Source organism: Cibotium barometz, chromosome 31, assembly GCF_041138505.1.
Source record: "Cibotium barometz isolate CiBa-2024 chromosome 31, ASM4113850v1, whole genome shotgun sequence".
Taxonomy (NCBI): domain Eukaryota; kingdom Viridiplantae; phylum Streptophyta; class Polypodiopsida; order Cyatheales; family Cibotiaceae; genus Cibotium; species Cibotium barometz.
The window spans coordinates 49,336,780-49,357,430 of NC_141076.1; the positions used below are offsets into that span (position 1 = coordinate 49,336,780).

Consider the following 20,651-nt stretch of genomic DNA (forward strand, 5'->3'; position numbering starts at 1 on the left):
TAGAATTTGTGCATCTCAATGTATTTGGGCAGTGCCTATTTTATGGGCTTTTATCTATTTTTCACATGATTTATGGGTCTTGGGCTAGTCGGCCAGCTGTATCATGCAATCGGCCAGCTTTTGGCCTCCCTCATCACTTGTTCATCCATCTTGCACATTGTTCAACACTTTTGCTGGCTATTGCCATTATAAAGCTGTTTGCTATTATAAAAGGTGATCTTGTCTACAAGCTCTCTCTACTCTCTCTCTTGTTCAGTTTATGCTTCCGCCTATGTATTCTCCAACATGGTATCATTCGCTTAGGTTCAGGCTGCTCCAACACTCAGCATTCTTCTGTGTTGTGCATTTGCTTCCATCGCTTCTCCTAGCTGCAAATCAGTCTCCTACAGTGGCTGTGTTTCACTACCCGGCTGTGTTTTCTGGTCCAGCCACCATCTTCTGGCTGTCGGCCAGCCTTCTAGGCTGCATTTTGTTCTACAGAGGTAGGTTTGGAGCTGTGGCTGTGTTTTCTGCTTCAGCATCTATTGGTGGTGAGTTTTTCTGGTCCAGCCACCATCTTCTTGCTGTTGGCCAGCCTTCTAGGCTGCGTTTTGTTCTACAGAGGTAGGTTGTAGAGCTGTGGCTGCGTTTTCTACTTCAGTATCTATTGGTGGTGAGTTTCTTGCATGAGGTGTTGCCAGACAAGTGGCACTACATCTTCCTCTTCCTCCACAAGTCCCTGCTGAAACCGGCCTCTGGTAAAAACCAAAGTGCGGTAGACTAGCAGGCACCCAATCCAATTGTAGTCCAACCAATATACAAATAAACAGGAGCTAGAGTGCTCCAACACAAGAAAGAGAACGATACCTGTTGGCCCCAAAGCTTGGCGCCCCTTTCCGTATTTCTTTATTCAATTTCAATGGAAAAGTTTTAAATGATTACAACATGGCCATTCATGGCTCGTATGTCTGCAAGTCCGATCTGCCAATCCTCTGGACCTCTTAGCATAGAGGTTTCACATAGCTTTGTGTCCCAAGAACACCACACTGTTATCTCCTCTAATCTGCTAAGTCACTACATCCATGAGGCCTTGAATATGCACTTGACTAAACCATGCACATAGCCACAAACTCAGCCATGAAAACAGTCCACAAAACTCTTCCAAATTAGTCCACAATCTTGTCCTGTTTCCACCCTCTGAACTGCCGAACCCTTCCTCTCACAAAGGGCCAGAGAGAGCAACTCCGGAACAGTCATGAGGAGCCACTGAAAAGAGAGACTCAATAAGACACCTCCTGCAGTCCCACCTGCTCACAAAGAGAGAGAGAAACTTACAGTCTTTATGTCGCTTTTCACAAGAGAGAAAAGACGCGAGGAAAAGCCCCGTACTGTCCTGCCCTCTTGTCTTGCAGCTGGGAGAGAGAACCTGTGAGGGAACTTGCTGTCTAGCCTTGTGTTCCCCTCTAACACTCCACGCTTCTCAACATAGTCAACTTCTTGCCAAAAGCAAAGGAGAGAAAAGAGGAAGATCCTGTAGGCGCCTGCACATTCAGCCACATAGCAACCAACCAATCCTCCAAGAGCCAAAGAGAGAGAAAAGTAGGCCTGTGTCTCTGCCCTATAGCGCAGCACAGCAGCCAACTTTCACATCCCAAGAAACAGGCATAAATAAGTACTAGGCTGTGCCTCTGCACTCTACAACACAGCCCGCCGACTGTATCCCCTTCCAAGAAGCAACTTGTGACCAGCAGCGTAGAGGCCCTTGTAGTTGTTTTTTCCAAGCTTGAATTCAGCGCTACCCGCCAGCCCCTTTTCCCAAAAGCAAGAGATAGAGAGAGAGGCGTGTACTCCAAAAGTAGAGTAGCCCCCCCGCACCCCCCCCCATAAATAGCCTAGGGGCCACTCAAGGTTTTTAAAACCTTCCTAGGGGCCACCCAAGGTTATAAAACCTTTTGAATTTTAATTCCTTGGTCCCCCTTCACACTTGGGGTTGTCCACACATGGGTCAATAAACCTTAGCCCCAAATATGAACCTTTAAATATTTATCTTGCTCGCCGACCACCATGCTCACACTTATGCTACACCCATTTCATAGGGTCATGACATTTGCCCTTCCGGTAGGAGGTTCCCGGTGGTTCTAGGACTGTTTTGCTGCTGTCCAACCTCTTTCTTTCTCAGATTTGAGAGGGGGCTGATTGGTCCTAGTGCCTTGCTTCGTTGGAAAGAACTCGAGAAGAGTTTTAGAGAGCTGAGATTTGTGTTCTTTGTTGCTGTTGATATGGGTCCCCCCTTACGAACAAGGATGACAAGTTGAGCAAACCCATGAAGGTGTCTCTCAATAGTTTTGATAAGGCACTTTCTACAATTCAAAAGAAAGATCGAAGTCGTTGCTTCTCTTGTGGGAAGAGAGGACATCTGTCCAAGGATTGTTTGTCCAAGAAGAAGGACAAGACCAAGGGCAAGTCTTCGTCTCTGGGTAAAGACACGACAAACAACAATGATATTGATTCCTCTAGTAACACATCTAGGGCTCCCAAGGCAGTTCTGGCTCGGGAGGACCAAGATGGTGTACTTCTCTAGTATACAGACAGTTTCTCCCATGTGCTTCTAGCCAGAGGAGGCTTGTGGGCGAGAGAGGGGGCTGATTGCAACTCCACTTACTGGTGCATGGGAACCTTGATTCGGAGTTCCAAGCATTAGACATCTGGCAGGACATGGTTATCTTCGGGGAAGGGGGGGGGTCAGTGTGCATCTCAATGTATTTGGGCAGTGCCTATTTTATGGGCTTTTATCTATTTTTCACATGATTTATGGGTCTTGGGCTAGTCGGCCAGCTTTTGGCCTCCCTATATAAAGGGCCTACCTCATCACTTGTTCATCCATCCAATCCCTTGCACATTGTTCAACACTTCTGTTGGCTATTGCCATTGTAAAGTTGTTTGCTATTATAAAAGGTGATCTTGTCCACAAGCTCTCTCTACGCTCTCTCTTGTTCAGTTTATGCTTGAAGGCAATGGGTGTTAGGGTTAGGGTTTACAGGAGCTCAAGCAGGCGTGGAAAACCAACAGAGAGAGAACACGACTTCAGTCTATTGCTTGATAATCAAAAGTGAAGTACAATAGCCACATAATAGTGACCCTAAAGATAAGTGTTCACATGTCCGGCCATAAAATGTGCCGGGTGGACCAAAACACTTATAAACTGCATATAAGTGAAACTGAACTAAACTGGGGGAAAAAACCTCCACTAACTGAAGTAAAAAGTGCCCCAGTAATCTACTGATGATCACTAGCACTCCTCTGGGTGCATACACAGCATAAAACCCAACAATGCTTCCGCCTGTGCATTCTCCAACATGGTATCATTCGCTTAGGTTCAAGCTGCTCCAACACTATGCATTCTTTTATGTTGTGTGTTTGCTTCCATCGCTTCTCCTAGCTGCAAATCAGTCTCCTACAGTGGCTGTGTTTCACCACCCAGCTGTGTTTTCTGGTCCAGCCACCATCTTCTTGCTGTCAGCCAGCCTTCTAGGCTGCGTTTTGTTCTACAGAGGTAGGTTGTGGAGCTTTGGCTGCGTTTTCTGCTTCAGCATCTATTGGTGGTGAGTTTTTCTGGTCCAGCCACCATCTTCTTCTTGTCGGCCAGCCTTCTAGGCTGCGTTTGGTTCTACAGAGGTAGGTTGTAGAGTTGTGGCTGCATTTTCTGCTTCAGCATCTATTGGTGGTGAGTTTCTTGCATGAGGTGTTGCCAAACAAGTGGCACTACATCTTCCTCTTCCTCCACGAGTCCTTGCCCTTCCGGTAGGAGGTTCCTGGTGGTTCTAGGAATGGTGCTGTCCAGCCTCTTTCTCTCAGATTTGAGAGGGGGCTGATTGGTCCTGGTGCCTTGCTTCGTTGGAAAGCACTCGAGAGGAGTTTTAGAGAGCTGAGATTTGTGTTCTTTGTTGCCATGGATATGGCTCCCCCCTTACGAACAAGGATGACAAGTTAAACAAACCCATGAAGGTGTCTCTCAATAAATCTGATAAGGCACTTTCTACAGTTCAGAAGAAAGATCGGAGTCGTTGCTTCTCTTGTGGGAAGAGAGGAGATCTGTCCAAGGATTGTTTGTCCAAGAAAAAGGACAAGACCAAGGGCAAGTCTTCGTCTCAGAAAAAGGGTAAAGACACGACAAACAACAATGATACTGATTCCTCTAGTAACACATCTAGGGCTCCCAGGGCACTTTTGGTTCAAGAGGACCAAGATGGTGTACTTATCTAGTATACATACAGTTCCCCCCATGTGCTTCTGGCCAGAGGAGGCTTGTGGGCGAGAGAGGGGGGGCTGATTGCAGCTCCACTTACTGGTGCATGGGAACTTTGATTCGGAGTTCCAAGCATTAGACATCTGGCAGGACATGGTTATCTTTGGTGTAGCAGAGATTATGAACTGGATCTATTCCGAGTTCATTGTTCGAGGCTTTTGGGACGTGATGTGTTTTCCGTCCACTGCATTGTTGGGGATGATAGGCGTGGTGTGTCTAGCAGATCATCATCTATTCTTGGAGTTCACTGCATACTTGTGTGGGAATTCGTAGCCAAGCAAAGTTTCTTGCTATTCGTGGTGGCATTTGGTTCGGGGATTGGATCCCAACATTCGGTTCCCCGTTCGAAATTTTGAACCCCAGACTAATGACAAGGCTTTGACTCTTGCGCAAAACCATGAGACGATGCTCAATGGAGGCAAGCCCAAAACCGCTCCAGTCATCCCCAAACCTCAGTAGCAGACGCAGACCACCTAGTAGAACCAGGAGTCTAGCCAACAGGCAAGTAAGGGGGCTCCCAACAACAAAGACCAAAAGAAGAAGGGCCAGACTAGCACTCGGAAGGAGATGTCAGAATACGCAGCGGAAATGATAGTCAAACTTGATAAGGGCGGGCACACCCACAACAAAGGCCCTGGTGTATAAAACTAGACAGGAGATGACTTCTAACACCCCCTCTCAGCTCCTGGCTGTGAAACCAACCACAGGGAGCTGGGGTGCCGCCTGAGCAAATCCTAAGAGAGCGACTTCGTGAAGAGGTCCACCGTACTGTCCTCCGTCGAACAGAACTCTAGCAAGATGTCATCAGCAACGATCTGTTCACGAACAAAGTGCCTCTGGATGACCATGGGTTCCTCGAGTGGAAGCCCAAACCTGCAATGCAACCTCTGCATCCTCACCACCTCACAAGTAGCATCACAAACAGCCCGGTACTCTGAAAAGGGTGGGTGGGTGGGAACAAAGAAGAACTAAAACCTGCAACAAGTGGCTGTCCAGCAAATCAGCCCGCCTTCCTCTTGCACCTTCTCTTCCCAATTAGCCCAAAACAGTCCACCAATCAGCCACAAAACAGTCCCCCTCTTGCTCACACAAATCCCAAGACCTATCTAGAGCCTAGGGCTCTGATACCATGTCAGAATACGCAGCGGAAATGATAACCAAACTTAATAAGGGCGGGCACACCCACAACAAAGGCCCTGGTGTATAAAACTAGACAGGAGATGACTTCTAACAGGAGAGACAAGAGGACCTAAGAAGAGCCCTGAATAAAAGATCAAGGAAAGCCTTACAGGAGGATTCTTACAGTCGGATGAGAAGGAGCGGTACTTCAAAGAGAACCATTGTTTTTTTTGCCACCACACTGGACATGCCAAGAAGAATTGTACCAAATGGCAAGCGGAAAAAGGAAAATTGATAACTTTGCACAATGCGGAAGTAAAACATAGGAGAGAGGGAGAGCAAAGTAGAGAGAGAGACATCAAACAATGAACATCATGTTATGTGCTTTTACAATGGCAATATCAACCAAGAGATGATATAGAACATGTGCATGTCAAATAGATTAGATGGATATAGTGATGCAAGGGAGCTGGCCGACTTCCCACGACCAACTAAAAAGGAAGAAAAAATAGGATAAATCATAAAACCCATAAATAGGCATTCCCCAAAATACACTGAGATGCACAATTTCTAACACCCCCTCTGCAGCTCATAGTGTGCAAGAGTTTGAAGAAGATATGTTGATGAAGATGCAAGCATGGACACTCTAGTATTGCAAAGTACCGGATATACCTCGGAAAAAAAAAAACACCCGCCAACCCGCGAAACAAAAATGCCACCACGAACAGCAAGGAACTTTGCTTGGCTCTGAATTCCCACACAAGTGTGCAGTGAACTCCAAGAATAAGATGATGACATTGCACCCATTATCCCCCAACAGTGGACTATGAACACATCACGTCCGAATAACCTCGAAAAATGAACTTAGAACACATCCAGTCCATAATCTCTGCTACATCAAGCAATAGACATGGAACACATTTAGTCCATAGCTCCAAAATGAACTTGTCTCGCTAGATATTTTTAATGCTTGGAACTCCGACTCACGGATCCCATGCACTAGAAATGGAGCTACTAACAGCCCCCTTTCCCACCCACAAGCCTCCTCTGGTTGGAAGCACATGGGGGAGAACTATCTGTATAACTATAGAAGCTGACCATCCAGGTCCTCCCTGGCTTTTGCAGCTTTGGGGACACTAGAAGTATCAGAGTCATCATCCTATATATGATCATTGCCTGTCTTTGAGACCTTGGCCATGGCCTGGGCTGTACCTTTGGTCTTGCAATCCTTGGCCAAACGAACCTTGCCCGTCTTTGAGAACTTGGTCATGGCCTCGGCTGCTGTACCTTTGATCTTGCAATCCTTGGCCTAATGAACCTCCTTTCCACTAGAAGAGTAGCAGTGACACCATCCTGTATGTTGCATTGTGGCATGTGCCTGATCGTGTCCACTAGGAGGGAACCTTACTTGTGCTTGAGAAACAAGGATAGATGCCTCCTCCAAGAGGGAACCCATATCCACGGCAATAGCACACCTCTGCAAGCAAGCCTTTGTGCCACTGATGATCTGAACACTCCACCAATCTCCAACGGAACGAGATATGAGGAACAAGCAGCCCTCTCTCAAAAGTTAGAGAGGAAGGGGCTGGACAGTAGCAAACAGTCCACCAAAACTTACCAGTTAGAATATTTTGTCGTATTCCATGACCGGTAAGTTTTGAATATTTTGTCATATTCCGTGACCCCTTTGTGAGCCCAATCCAGGACATGTCAGGCACAAGGTACGTAGGTCAGTCTCCCAACCATAGAGGTCAGTGTCAAGTCAGTCCTCTTAACCCACTGTGGAGAATTCAGCAAGTGTTCATCATGTAGGTGCATGTAGATGTTAGCCATAGGAGTAGTCTGCATTTAAAGCATTTAATTGCACTTCATGTAGTAGGGGCCACCCCCAAGGCAGCCCCTAACCATGGGCAAGTCTTGCAAGGGGTACTTAGTAGCCCTAGCCACCCTATAAGACTAGGCGGCAGCCTATATGACCTGGAAAGGCAGTCGGCCAGGATAAGGAGGGCTTGGACAGCAGTCGACTAGTGCCAGACTTGTCACGTGCACTCTGCACTATAGTGCATGGTGACAAGATGGCTCATCATCAGTGCAACATTGTCCAGTATTAGAATCCTTTAGGATTCGATATTTGTCGTACGCCGTGACCCCATTGTAATCCTCAATACAAGATATGTCAGGCACAAGCTACGTAGGTAATTCCTCAACCTTAGTGAGTCAGTACGTGCATATAGATGTCATAGAAGCCTTAGAGTTTGCATCAGGACATGTCTGCATTTTTGCATAGCATTCATCCCATATGCATTTAAGCCATCTAGACCTTTGCAGAAGCCTCAGAACATTATCTGGAATTTTTCCATATTTTATAGTATTTATTTAGCATTTTTTCAGCATTTAATACTATCATTACTTTACTTATCCATATAGCAAGTCGTGTAGCACTTTATGCTACAATTGGCCAGCATTAGTTGCCAGCCGACCAACATTTGTACATATAAATAGCCTTCAATAGCATTCATATCTCATCTATCTCAGTAATCAGCATTAGGTGCTTCAGCGTTTCAGTCCACATACCATAGATCACTTCAGTCTTCAGCGTTTTGGAGCAAGCGTTTCATCCTACAGCCATAGGAGCATCAACGTATCAGCATTCAGCCCTCCATCAGTAAAACGCAGCAGTACACAGTATTCAGCCTTCAAGGAACCTTGCGTTTTCTGCATACAACCAGTTTTCAGCATTCATCTCTTCATCGTTTTCAGGAACCTTGCGTTTTCTACAACCATTTGGTGAAGGTAAAACGCACGCATTCATTCATTTACAGCATTCATACATAGCCTAGAAACAGTCCCAAACAGCTCATATCTCAGCCTCAGATTTGCAGCCTTCCTACATTCCATTGGGAAGAGTGCATAGGCTTGAGATCGGTCATTATTGGTGCTTCTACATCCATGTACAGTTCAGCCTGACTCTTGGTCTTCAAAGATCTTGCGTTTAGCTTATCTACAGTCCAAATTCATTCTCTTCAAAGTAATAACAGCAAATACTCCTAGCAACAGGAGGGGGCCCTTCAATTCGGGACCCAATCTGGTGTACAATTCTATCTCTCTCTCTAAATCTCTTAAAGTTTGAAAGTGATAAAAGTGGATTGCTAAACTCATGAAACTCAAGATAAAGAAGGCAGTGTGAGACTTGTGTCACAGGATCCTTAATTACGAATACTTCCACTGCATGTTACACTGGTATCAAATTCAGCTTGTCCACACACCGCATCCTAGCGTGAGGGCATCCGTCGATGGTCAGACTTCGCTCTGGCGTGACCATCGACTTCAGCAACATGTCTCCGGAGAAGAGTACACATCACCAAGAAGACGTCTCCCCCGAAGGAGACCTTGCTCTTCCACCTACTACAGATACCATAGCTCTACTCCGAGCTCAGAACCAGCTTCTTATGGAGCATCTCCAAATCTTGGAGGCAACAGTAGCAAAACCCACTCCTCCAGTTACCCCCGACTTCGTCACTCTCTTCTTTCAGATGGAATAGCAAAGACAAGAAGATGAAGCCAGACGGCGGGAAGAAAAAATAGACAGATGGGACTATGAGGAAGCCCAACGCAAGATCGATGAAGACCGGCGTCAGGTTGAACTCGCCGCTCGGGAGCACCAACGAGAGCTCGATCGAGAGCGCATGTTGCTCGAACACTGAAGGAAAAAGGAGGCCATACATTTGAGGTATCAGCACCTCTCTTCAGATTCCCCACCCATAGGTGCCACCAGCCAGCATCCCACGACATCGACTACTGTCATCCGAACTCAACCGAACTTTAGTAAGTATGATGGTAAGTGTGATCATTTAGCAATTAATCAATTTATTCATCATTTAATGCTCATTTTCCTTTAGCTAGGATCACAGACCCTCAGGATGCTCCCCACCTTACGGGTGTGGCAGCATTGGTCTAGTCTTCATACAGACCCGACCACAGGTGTCACAACTTTTAGTTCGGATACATTTGGCCATGACCTAAAGACCAAATTTCTCTCTCCCTAGTATTTGAGCAACCTGGCAGATGAGTTCTATGGACTCAAACAGAACGGGTCACCCGTGCTTCAGTTTTCTGGCAAGGTTATAACTTTAGCACAATAGTTAGGTTATCTGAGCAGGCCAAGATGGATCAATTCATTCGTAAATTAGATCCTAACATCCAATTCACAGTTCGTAACTTTGAACCCAGTACATATGATCGGGCTTTGACTCTGACTCAAAATGAAGATGAACGGAGGCAAGCCTAAGCAGTCGTTTTTGCAATCTAGTACCAAACCCCAGCAGCAGTAATCTACTGCGCGGCCAGGAAAAGGTAATGCATCTCTTAAAGATGCTAAGAAGGACAGCAATAATAGCTCTAGTTCAGGGGGTAAGAAGGATAAGGAATCCAAGCCAAAGAAAGCCATTGAGGCAAAGGCTAAAGCAGGCATCACGGGAGGTTATCTTCCTCCAGAGGAGCAAAGAAAATACCAGTCTGAAAACATATGTTTTTCCTGTCATACCATCAGGCATGGTAAGAAGGATTGCCGGAAATGGCAAGCGGAGCAAGCCTCCAAAGCCCCTTCTTCCACAGTAACCACAGCACCTTTGCTCCTCTAGCCCCACCTACTACCACACGCAGTTCAGCTTTTGCCTTCTATGCATCCTATGCCATCTGTGGTATTTGATGCTAAGCAGGAGGGTGAGAGTGATGCTGCACAAAAAAGCCTCATCCGAGCTTATGGCTCTGCCAAGGGCTAACAGTTTGTGATCCTATTTGACATGGGCAGTTCTGAGGACGCCATCTCTCCCCATTTGGCTAACAAAATGAGCTGTACATTAGTGCCATATCATTTGGATGTGGACGGGTTCACATTTGGTCTCCGCACCCACATATCTCAAAAGGCACAACAGTTTGCCTTTGTAATTCAAAAGGCCTCATTCCAACGAGATTTCATTGTCTCGCCTCTTTTGGGGTGCAACATGATCTTAGGAATCCAGTGGTTTCATCAGTATGAGCCTATTCCCGATTGGAGACATGACACTTTTACTATCTGTACAAGTTTTCCTGAGCCCGTCATGATTCCTGGGGATAGAAGCATTTTTGGCATCCCATTGATTTCTCATCTCCAAGCCCGACGAGCTATCCGCAAGGGAGCGGAAGGAGCATTGCTTTACGTTCGTGCTCAGACAGCCTCTACCTCATCGGTCACGGCTATCTCATCTTCATCCCCAGTCTCATAGTTAGCAGACCTCTTGTCTAGACATCAGTGGACATTATGCTTAGTGACGATCTCCCGCCCAGTCTTCCCCCATCCCGTCCTGAGGACCATCATATCGATTTGGTCCCTGGATCAGAACCTCCTAGTAGGTTCCCCTATTGTCTTTCCAAGACTTTAGAGGGCGAGTTAGAGAGCAGTTATCTGAGCTCCTCCGAGCCGGATTCGTTCGGCCTTCTTCCTCACCATTTGCTGCACGGTGCACCCATCCTATTTGTCCAAAAGAAGGACAAGTCTGCACGCCTTTGTGTAGACTACAAGGCATTAAACAAACTCACCATTAAGAATAAGTTTCCTATACCAAGGATTGAGTAAATTTTGGAGCGTTTAGACCGTGCAAAACTTTTCACTAAGATCAACCTCAAGAGTGGTTACCATCAAGTCCGCATTTTTGAAGCTGACATTGTCAGAATACACAACGGAAATGAGAGACAACTGCTATAGAAGAGCAAAATGCAAATGAGAGAGGGAGAGAGAAGCTGTATAAACTCTACTATATACAGTAGATCCGATACAATGATACAAAAAGATGTGGGGGACAGGGGTGATATAAATATCACCCCTCAGTGCTGGTCGACCAGCATAAAAGCAGCCAACAGCACCTAAATGTCCACGACTACAAAAATAGCAAGTCGGCACTCTTCTCACTGCTCTGCTTAGGACATTTTCTCCAATAATGGCCTTTCTTGCCACAATTGTTACGGGTCCTCTTTGCCTTCAAGGCGTCACGATCCAAGTCGGTCTCCTGCTCGGAAGACTTCTCCTGTGAAGACTTACCTTTGCCCTCATTGTGGCCTTGCGACCGCTGGTCAATCAAGGCCTCAGAACCTCCGCCCTATGGAAGGTTCGTAAAACGCTCTTCCTGGTCCAAGACCATAGGCACAAGCTCTTCCCATGTGATGGTGCTAAGCCTGCCACTGGTGATCAAAGAGGAGTAGAAAGCTTAGTACTGAGAGTTCAGATCATAGTTACCAAGGGACGGGGACGGGGACGGGGGATGGGGACGGCTAAAGGTAGGGAACGGGGACAGGGGGGTGGGGACGGTGTAGTGAGTAGGAGAGGGTGGAGAGGAAGGTGATGGACCGTGGAGTAGGAGAGGGAGATAGTGGAGAGGAAAGCTTGAGTAGGAGAGGGAGATCATGGAGAGGAACTCAAGTCTTGGAAGGCTTGAGTAGAAGAGGAGTGGCTCCAAGCCCATTATATAGTTGTGTTGCTCTCTGTTAACGGCTAGTAGCCGTCTATTTGAAAAAAATGCCTGAAGTTTTAGCTGTTGTTGCAGCCGTCCCCGTCCCTTGCAGACAACGTCCCCCCGTTCCCACAGGGGGGAATGCCCGTCCCCTGGTCACGTCCCCTCCGTCCCGTCCCCCTGGCCGTCCCCAGCCCGGTGTGCAGGTCTCTCTGCTCGGGACGGCGTTCCCACGTCCCACGTGGGCGTCCCTCCGTCCCCCTGTCACTATGGTTCAGATGAGACAGCAAAGTGATGGCCATGTCCTTTGAAGATATCTCCTTCCCAGCCTGAAGAACCTCCTGCTAAAGAGCCTGCAACTTGTTGAGGTGCTCCCGCATCGTCGAAGACTTTGCAAGATCCATCACCTACATATGCACTTCCAAGGAGATCCGCTTCATGGGTGATACCCTGTTATATACAGAGAAGCCAAATGCTGCCAAATCCCTCTGGCCAGCGTCATATGTTTTATATGATTAATCACCTGTGGTGTGCAATTAAGGAAGATGAAAGAACGCACATGGGCATTGACACGATCCCACAACTGTGCATGAGCCTCCCCTTCTTTCCTAGTAGAGGACAAAAGCTCCCCGTCCTCCAACTCCGACCATGGAACACCAACCACAATAAAATCAGCCAAGTCATAAGACTCCAAGACAGACTCCATCATTACCTTCCATATGCCATAGTTGTTCCCATCCACCTGTCGATCCACCGGGAATGTGGGGAGAGTAGGGATCTTCACATGCTTCTCAGCCATCTCAAGCAAGTCTGCCATCTCAAGGGTTCACAAGGTCTTGTGAAGGGAAGTGGGTGGGGAAATAAAAATGAAGAAGAGGCTGCAAATAATATGCAAGGTGGCTGTCCAACGACGGTGATGGCCGCCTTCTACCCGATCTCCAAGTCCCGAACAGCCCAAGCAATTTCCAATCATCACCACAAATCCGCAAACCCTCAAGCTCCCACTGTCTCCAAGCTTCAAGCCACCTTGGGCTCTGATACCATGTCAGAATGCACATCGGAAATGAGAGAACTGTTGTAGAGAGCAAAACTAGATGTGAGAGGGAGAGAGAAGCTGTATAAACTCTACTATATACAATAGATCCGATACAATGATACAAAAAGGTGTGGGGGGCAGGGGTGATATAAATATCACCCCTCAGTGCTGGTTGGCCAGCATAAAAGCAACCGACAGCACCTGAATATCCACGACTGCAAAAATAGCAAGTCGGACAGAATATGCAGATCGGCCAGGACAATCTCCAGTCGGCCAGGTCTGAAATCAGCCAGCCAACACACTACAGCCCTACGTCCACAAAAATAGGAAAAAATGGAGATAAGCGATGACAACCAGGGGGTGGCTTGGAAGCAGCCATCCCTCAAAGAAAGCATAATAGCTCACTCGTCTAGCTTCATGGCACTGAAAATGTCTCGGGGCTCAAGTGACTCACCGAAGCGACGAGACCTTGAAAGAAGCTTTTTCAAGTGTCAGTAGCGGAACGTTCTGTCAATCGAGGAAGGTTGTTGGTGACAACACCCGGAGGTACGAGAAGTGAAAATGCTGACATGAGTAACGAGAAATCATGTGAAAAACATGGTCGCCTGCCAGTTCCAGGGTTTCTACGTTCAGTCAATCTACGCAAAGTGAATCGGTCCCTAAGGAACCCTGAAAGGGCAACGTCCGATGGGTACACGAAAGCGACAAAGTTGCTTTGACCACTGAGGCCCTGGTGTACACCTAAGTGGGCGGACACACCCACATCAGAGGCCCTGGTGTGTAATGTACAGACAGGAGATGACTGCTAACAGACATTCCAAAAACAGCTTTCCGGACAAAGCGTCGTCACTACGAGTTCGTAGCCATATGCCTTTTGGGCTTACCAATGCACCCACAATCTTCAATAAAATGATGTCCAGGATTTTCGCAGTCCTCATTGGTAAGTGTGTTTTCATATTTCTTGATGACATACTTGTCTTCTCAGCCACTGCAGAGTAACATGAGAAAGATGTAGAGAAAGTCTTGCAACTTTTGCAAGATAATGGGCTCTACACGCCAAAAAGTCTATCTTCAGCGTTATAGAGGTTCAATACTTGGGCTATATCATCGGTTCTTATGGGATTCGATTGGACCCCTCAAAGGTTCAAGAGATCTTGGATTGGGACATCCCTCGGACCGCCCAAGAGATCCGTTCTTTCATAGGCCTTTGTCAAGCCTACAACACTCATGTTTACCAGTTTTCCAACCTTGCAGCACCTCTCACCGACTTGCTCAAGGGGGTGAAGACTCATAGACAGAAAGTCAGTCACAGGCCAAGGCGCTTGATGCATTCCGTGCACTCTAGAAAGCAGCCTCAGAAGCGCCTGTTTTGGAGTTAGTATCTTGGGATGAACTTTTGCAGGTCATTACCGATGCCAGCAATGTAACCATAGGTGCAGTTCTCCAGCAGGACAATAGACCCGTGGCCTACTACAATAGAAAGTTGGATGTCGCCGAAAAGAATTATTCGGTTTATGACAAAGCTTTTGGGTGTGATCACAGCGCTCAAACATTGGAACCCTTTTATTTATGGACAGGTTTTCACATTCAAAACAGACCACCATGCACTTAAGTGGCTTCAAACCATGCCCAGTGCCCAGTGGAGTGATCGGCAAGCCAAATGGAGTCAGATCTTCCAACAATTTGGAGGAATGATCGAGTACATCCCTGGTAAGCATAACTTAGTCGCAGATGCTCTTAGTCGAAAGGCCAGCATCCAGGCAATGCAGGAGTAGAGGCCCTACAAAATGTCGATGCAAGTTTTGTGGATCGCTTCAGTAAGTTTTGCGTGCTCATCCCATGCAAGCATACGACCACAGCTAAGGATGTAGCCCACCTTTTTCTCAAGCATTGGTATCCCATTTGTGGTTTGCCTAACACCATTACATCAGACAGGGATTCCAAGTTTACCTCGCATTTTTGGAGGACATTATTCGAGAACTTTGAAGCAAGTTACAGTTGTCTAGTACATCCACAGACAGACGGCCAGACAGAAATCTATAACCAATTGACCTTTGATGTTCTCAAGTCATATTGTCATGACCAGCAGTTCAAATGGGAACATTATCTTCCATTGGTCCAAGCCATCTTGAACGATACTCATTCATCCAGTGTCGAATGGACTCCGTATAAGGCAACCTTTGGCCGCCGTTTCTCTCCTCTTTTGACGAGAATGGTGTCTCCATCTCTTGAGGCTAACAAAACGACAAAAGCATTTTCCAAAATCATTGAGTCAGTTAAAGACTGCTTGACCAAAGCCCAGGGAGCTTATAGCAGACAAGTAAATAAGTCTAGACGAGATGTCCACTTCAAGGAAGAGGATTGGGTCTATTTGCGCATCATGAAATAGAGATTGAAACAAGTGGGTAAACGCTGTCCCAAGCTTTCTTTTCGTAATTTTGGACCTTTTCCTAAAGTTAAAAAGATAAGTGATGTCTCCATGAAGTTAAAGTTGCCTAACATTTGGACAATGCATGATGTTTTCCATGTTTCTTGGCTAAAACCATATGTTGGAACTTGGACCAGAAGTGTTTGATGTTTCACATGAACAGCAGCCAGACGTGGTAGACAAATCAGAAGTCATTGAGCCTGAGTAGATCCTTCTTCATCGTTGGAAGCATGGTTCCGATTGAAGACTCCGTTAGTTCTACACAAAGTTCCGAGATCGAGGTACCCATGAAACCGTTTGACTACACGAGGAGTTCTTTCAAGAGTACCCCCAGCTTGTTGGCGGACTACGGGGAAGCCATGAACCTGCCACCAAGCTAAGCAGGAGGGAATGTCACATGCAATCTGCACTATAGGGCATGGTGACAAGATAGCTCATCATTAGTGCAACATTGTCCAGTATTAGAACCCTTTGGGATTCAATATTTGTCGTACGTCGTGACCCCATTGTAATCCTCACTCCAAGATATGTCACGCATGAGCTACGTAGGTCATTCCTCAACCTTAGTGAGTCAGTCCGTCAGTTAAAGTCCCTCAACCCACTTGGAGAGAATCATTCATGCATATAGATGTCATAGAAGCATTAGAGTTTGCATAAGGACGTGTGCATTTTTGCATAGCATTCATCCCATATGCATTTAAGCCATCTAGAACTTGCAGAAGCCTTAGAACATTATTTGGTCATCCCCATATTTTATAGTATTTATTTAGCATTTTTTCAGCATTTAATACTATCATTACTTTATTTATCCATATAGCAAGTCGTGTAGCACTTTATGCTACAATCGGCCAGCAGTTGCCAGCCGACCAGCACTTGTACATATAAATAGCCTTCAATAGCATTCATATCTCATCTATCTCAATAATCAGCATTAGGCGCTTCAACGTTTCAATGCACATACCATAGATCACTTCAGTCTTCAGCGTTTTGGAGCAATCGTTTCATCCTATAGCCATAGGAGCATCAACACATGAGCATTCAGCCCTCCATCAGTAAAACACAGCAGTACATAGTATTCAGCCTTCAAGAAACCTTGCGTTTTCTGCATACAACCAGTTTTCACCATTCATCTCTTCGTCGTTTTGCTACAGCCATCTGGTGAAGGTAAAACGCACGCATTCATTCATTTACAGCATTCATACATAGCCTAGAAACAGTCCCAAATAGCCCATATCTCAGCCTCAGAGTTGCAGCCTTCCTACATTCCATTGGGGAGAGTGCATAGGCTTGAGATCGGTCATTATTGGTGCTTCTACAGACATGTACAATTCAACCCGATTCTTGGTCTTTAGAGATCTTGCGTTTGGCTTATCTACAATCCAAAGTCATTCTCTTCAAAGTAATAAAAGCAAATACTCCTAGCAATAGGAGAGGGCCCTTCAATGGGTAATTCGGGACCCAATCTAGTGTAGAATTCTCTCTCTCTCTCTCTCTAAATCTCTTAAAGTTTGAAAGTGATAAAAGTGGATTGCTAAACTCACGAAACTCATGATAAAGAAGGCAGTGTGAGACTTGTGTGACAAGATCCTTAATTACGAATACTTCCAATGCATGTTGCAAGACTGTTGTTGGCCAGGTTACGCAACAGTCGACTGTCGACCACCAGTAGCCCGACCAACAAACAAGGCATTAAATGCCATTTTATCCAGCCGTGGGCTCTCTCAGCCGGCAGCTGACAGCATGCTTTGGCAGCCGACCAGTCCTTTGGGTTCATATAAAAAGACAAGCCACAGTCAATCCCAAAAATCGTCGGATAAAATCAGAGATATCAAGCAAATTTAGTCAAACATGTGTGCATAGACTCCAGCCTTTGCATACTTACAGCCACTCTTGTGCTTTCAGCCCAAGGCAAAAGAAGCTCAGTCTCTTCAAGAGTATTCAGCACACCAACCCTCAGTCTCGGGCCAATGTATCCTCTTCGAAGATAGCTTCACAGTCACCTATAGCTTATGCACAGTTCTACCTAGTGTTTGGTCGCTTTGTCCTTGCATTTGGCGGTCAGTCAATCAATTTGTCCGCTCAGTCTTGTGGACACAATTCAACTTGTATTCAGTTCCCCAGAAGAAGAAATAAAGCAAATATTCCTGCTTGCAGAGGGCCTTCAGTGCGTACTTACTAATTCGAGACCCCATCTGGTGTCGTCTCTACTACATCTCTTTCAGATTCATGTATGCTGTTTTAAAGGATTGCTAAAGACTCACTAAACTCAGGTTTAAAGAAAGACTTCGTTATTTCACATGGTCCTAGCTCGGCACATGCTACATTCTACTTATATATGGGCTGGAGGTGCTGGTCGGTCCACTTGATTGCTGTTGGCCTGTTTGTTGGACACGGAATAATCATAAAATGCTCTTTAAATGCTGCACTTATTTCCTGGCTTGCCCCAACCTGCTGGCCGACTTACTATAGACTGGCCGCGTGCTTGCCTGGGCCCCATGTGGCTGCCAACTGCTGTATGAGACCCTTGCTGCTGCTGGCTGGGTACCCATGCCCTCCAGTATGCTTATGATGTCCTAAATGCTGTCCTAAACAGGGATTATGCTGAATATGCTGAGGTTCATGCCATGGCATGGGCGTGCACGTCATAGTCACATGGGACGCGAAATGGGGACTGGGAACGGGGACGGAAAAGATTGAGAATGGCCATTCCCTGTGACTATAGAGTGACATGGGACGGGAATGGGAACGGGAAGATGCTGCCATCCCCAACATTCCCTAGTCTAAAAATGCCCATTCCCTGTAGACTGGTGCACGTGGCACCGAGCTTGAGGGTGAAGACGGGATGGTTGGGTACGTTGTAGCTGTGTACTGTTAGGGTTTGTGCAGAGAAAGACACTATGCATGCTTTTTATCTTGGTATGCGTGGAAATGGGGCTGAATTGAGTCTTCTGCAGACTACCCTTAAAGTTGCCTTATGGAGGAGAAAAATGCCTATGGGTTGAAGCAAGCATAGGCGTGGACTTTGGACATGAAGAGAGGGCTGTAATAGCTCTGTACAGAGCATGAGAGAGAGAGAAGCTGTTGCGTGCTGCACTGGCCACCCAGACCTGGCAGCCCATATGTGGGCGTGGATGCCGTGCATGATGGACACTAGGTGTGGGTTTGAACAGCCTAAGGCTGGCACACAACAGAAGGAGGGCTGCCATTCTCCCAAAACAGTGGGAGGTGGGTGTATGATGGTTTGTGGTACCTTTTGTGGCAAAACAGGCTGATTATAGCATGTAAATGAGATGCTATTTTCAGGTTTTAGTATGTTTGTGACATGCTATTTCAGGTTTTAGTATGTTTGCGACATGTACAATGACTGCCCTTTGTGCACATGCTGCGTCCACACTGTAGTCAACCAGTTGGAAGCTTCTGGGCGCCTCTAAAGGCATGATTTTGGTCATTTCTCTGTAGCACATCTATTCCCTGTTGGCCCATACTTGTTTACCACCTTCTACACCTTAACATTATTGCTTTTTGGAACCTCTCTACAGGAGCATTGTCTGGACTGAATCATGGCTGAGCATGTGGACTCCATGGCTGTCTACACAGATGCTCGAAACCTCACCAGTTAACCTGCAGAGACCCTATCCAGGGCTGCCATTGATTCCACCACTTCCGTACATAGTGGTGATACTGTACAACAGCCTGGAATTGCACATATGTTTCCTACGTATGTGGGATAGCCTATACCAACATTTCAGACAGGTATGGATCTGAATTTTTTCTAATGCTTTTTCTTGATTCCGTGCTCCATATGATTTTTGACCAAACTTGGATGTCCAAATCTGGTCCAGTGCTAATGCCTGTATGCACCCATTCTATGATCCTACGCATGCATCCTATTGTTTTTTTTTTTTGTTAAAGACTTAAAGAATTGCAAGCAGAGCCTTATTAAAATATAATGCCATGCTTCTGAAATTAAGATCTGAATTTTTACCCACGTTAGCCAAAGAAGCAAAAAAAAAAATCTATGGCTACCTAAAACAAAACGATTAATAGATCACACCGGAAGCAAATGAATATAGATAAACAACGATTTCATTCAAAGGTTTTCTGTGAGAATTAACTAACTTCGTTTTAGCAAAAAAAGATACAGAGGTACGAAAAAACAAAATTTAAGGAGCCTAGAAGTGTAAGCTCTGAAGGATTAGGATCTACCTTCCAAAATCTGTGCCTGCAGACTTGAATTTCTTAATCGTTTGTGATTAGGATCTACCTTCCAAAAGACTCTTGGATTGCTTAATCATTTCTTGCTCTCACACTGTGCACGACGCCAACGGTGTACAAGTCGTACGAAAAGGACTATTTCTCCTTTCATATTACTGCGGCGGGCGGGCGGGCGAGCATTTCATACGGCCCGCCCACGACTAAGTTTGTCCCAGCCCTACATCTATTTCTTTTCACAAACCTGGCCAGCCGTCCGCTCCATTTGCACGTTAGTTTGAAATAGCACTATGGCTAAATTTCCTTTGACTAGTTCTACACCTCCACTTTGGCTAGTTCCACACCAAAACCTCCACTTTGGCACCAAAGTTAGATGCATTGTTGCTGGGGGGGTGCGGGGGGCGTCACGGCACCGAGGTGACAATAGCTTACGCTTGGGATCTCCTCATAGATACCAGGGGACAAAGCAAAAGGGTAGTTTGCATGAAGTGGAAGAAAAGGTGGCAAAGGGAACCCTTGCATGACAAGGATCTTTCTCCATGAAAATAAGAGGATGAGCTCATGTGCATGAAAAAGGAGAAAGTCAAAAGGAGTTAAAGTCTTTTTATTGTACGCATGAGGATGAGCTCGTGTGCATGAAAAAGGAGAAAGTCATGGGTAGAGATGCTGGTTTTTGTGACCTTCTTGCATGCATGGGACAATGAGAAGGAGGTGAGTGCCTATTTGTTCATGGTGATGGAGCTTGAAGGGGAGCTCATGTAGTTGTGAGGTTACTCTTGTGTAGAGTCTTGTTTCAAAGGATGGTGATCCCCACAAGAAGGTTGATACAGTTGTGGTTCTCCTTCCATAGGGAGGTTGATCTTCTAAAATAAGAGCATGGGGCCATGACAATGGGGATTTTTTAGCAACTATAAAGGGCAGTTTGTGAGGAATGCAACCAGAGCTTGAGGAAGGCATACACAGGTAGGTAGCCCCCACTCATTGGCCAGCCAACCCACTCATTAGGGGCACATGTGCTTGTTAGCAAATACCAAGGGTGCCCAAACATAACCCCGAAGGGCACGAGGTGCCTAGTATAGACTCCAA

The 20,651-nt window shown here is 46.2% G+C and overlaps 1 protein-coding gene across 3 annotated transcripts in view; it reads right to left on the reverse strand.

Moving 5' to 3' along the window:
- Positions 1-19,733, reverse strand: part of LOC147620974 (uncharacterized) — a 30,507-nt gene extending 10,774 nt beyond the window's left edge. For 2 of the 3 annotated variants that reach the window (XR_015270032.1, XM_086825265.1), the window contains exon 1: positions 19,560-19,732. The gene's annotated coding sequence lies outside the window, so the exon portion shown is untranslated. Of the gene's footprint in view, positions 1-7,978; positions 8,120-19,559 lie in introns of all 3 variants that reach the window. The other variant, XR_015270033.1, reaches the window with a different exon arrangement.
- Positions 19,734-20,651: the final 918 nt, after the last annotated feature.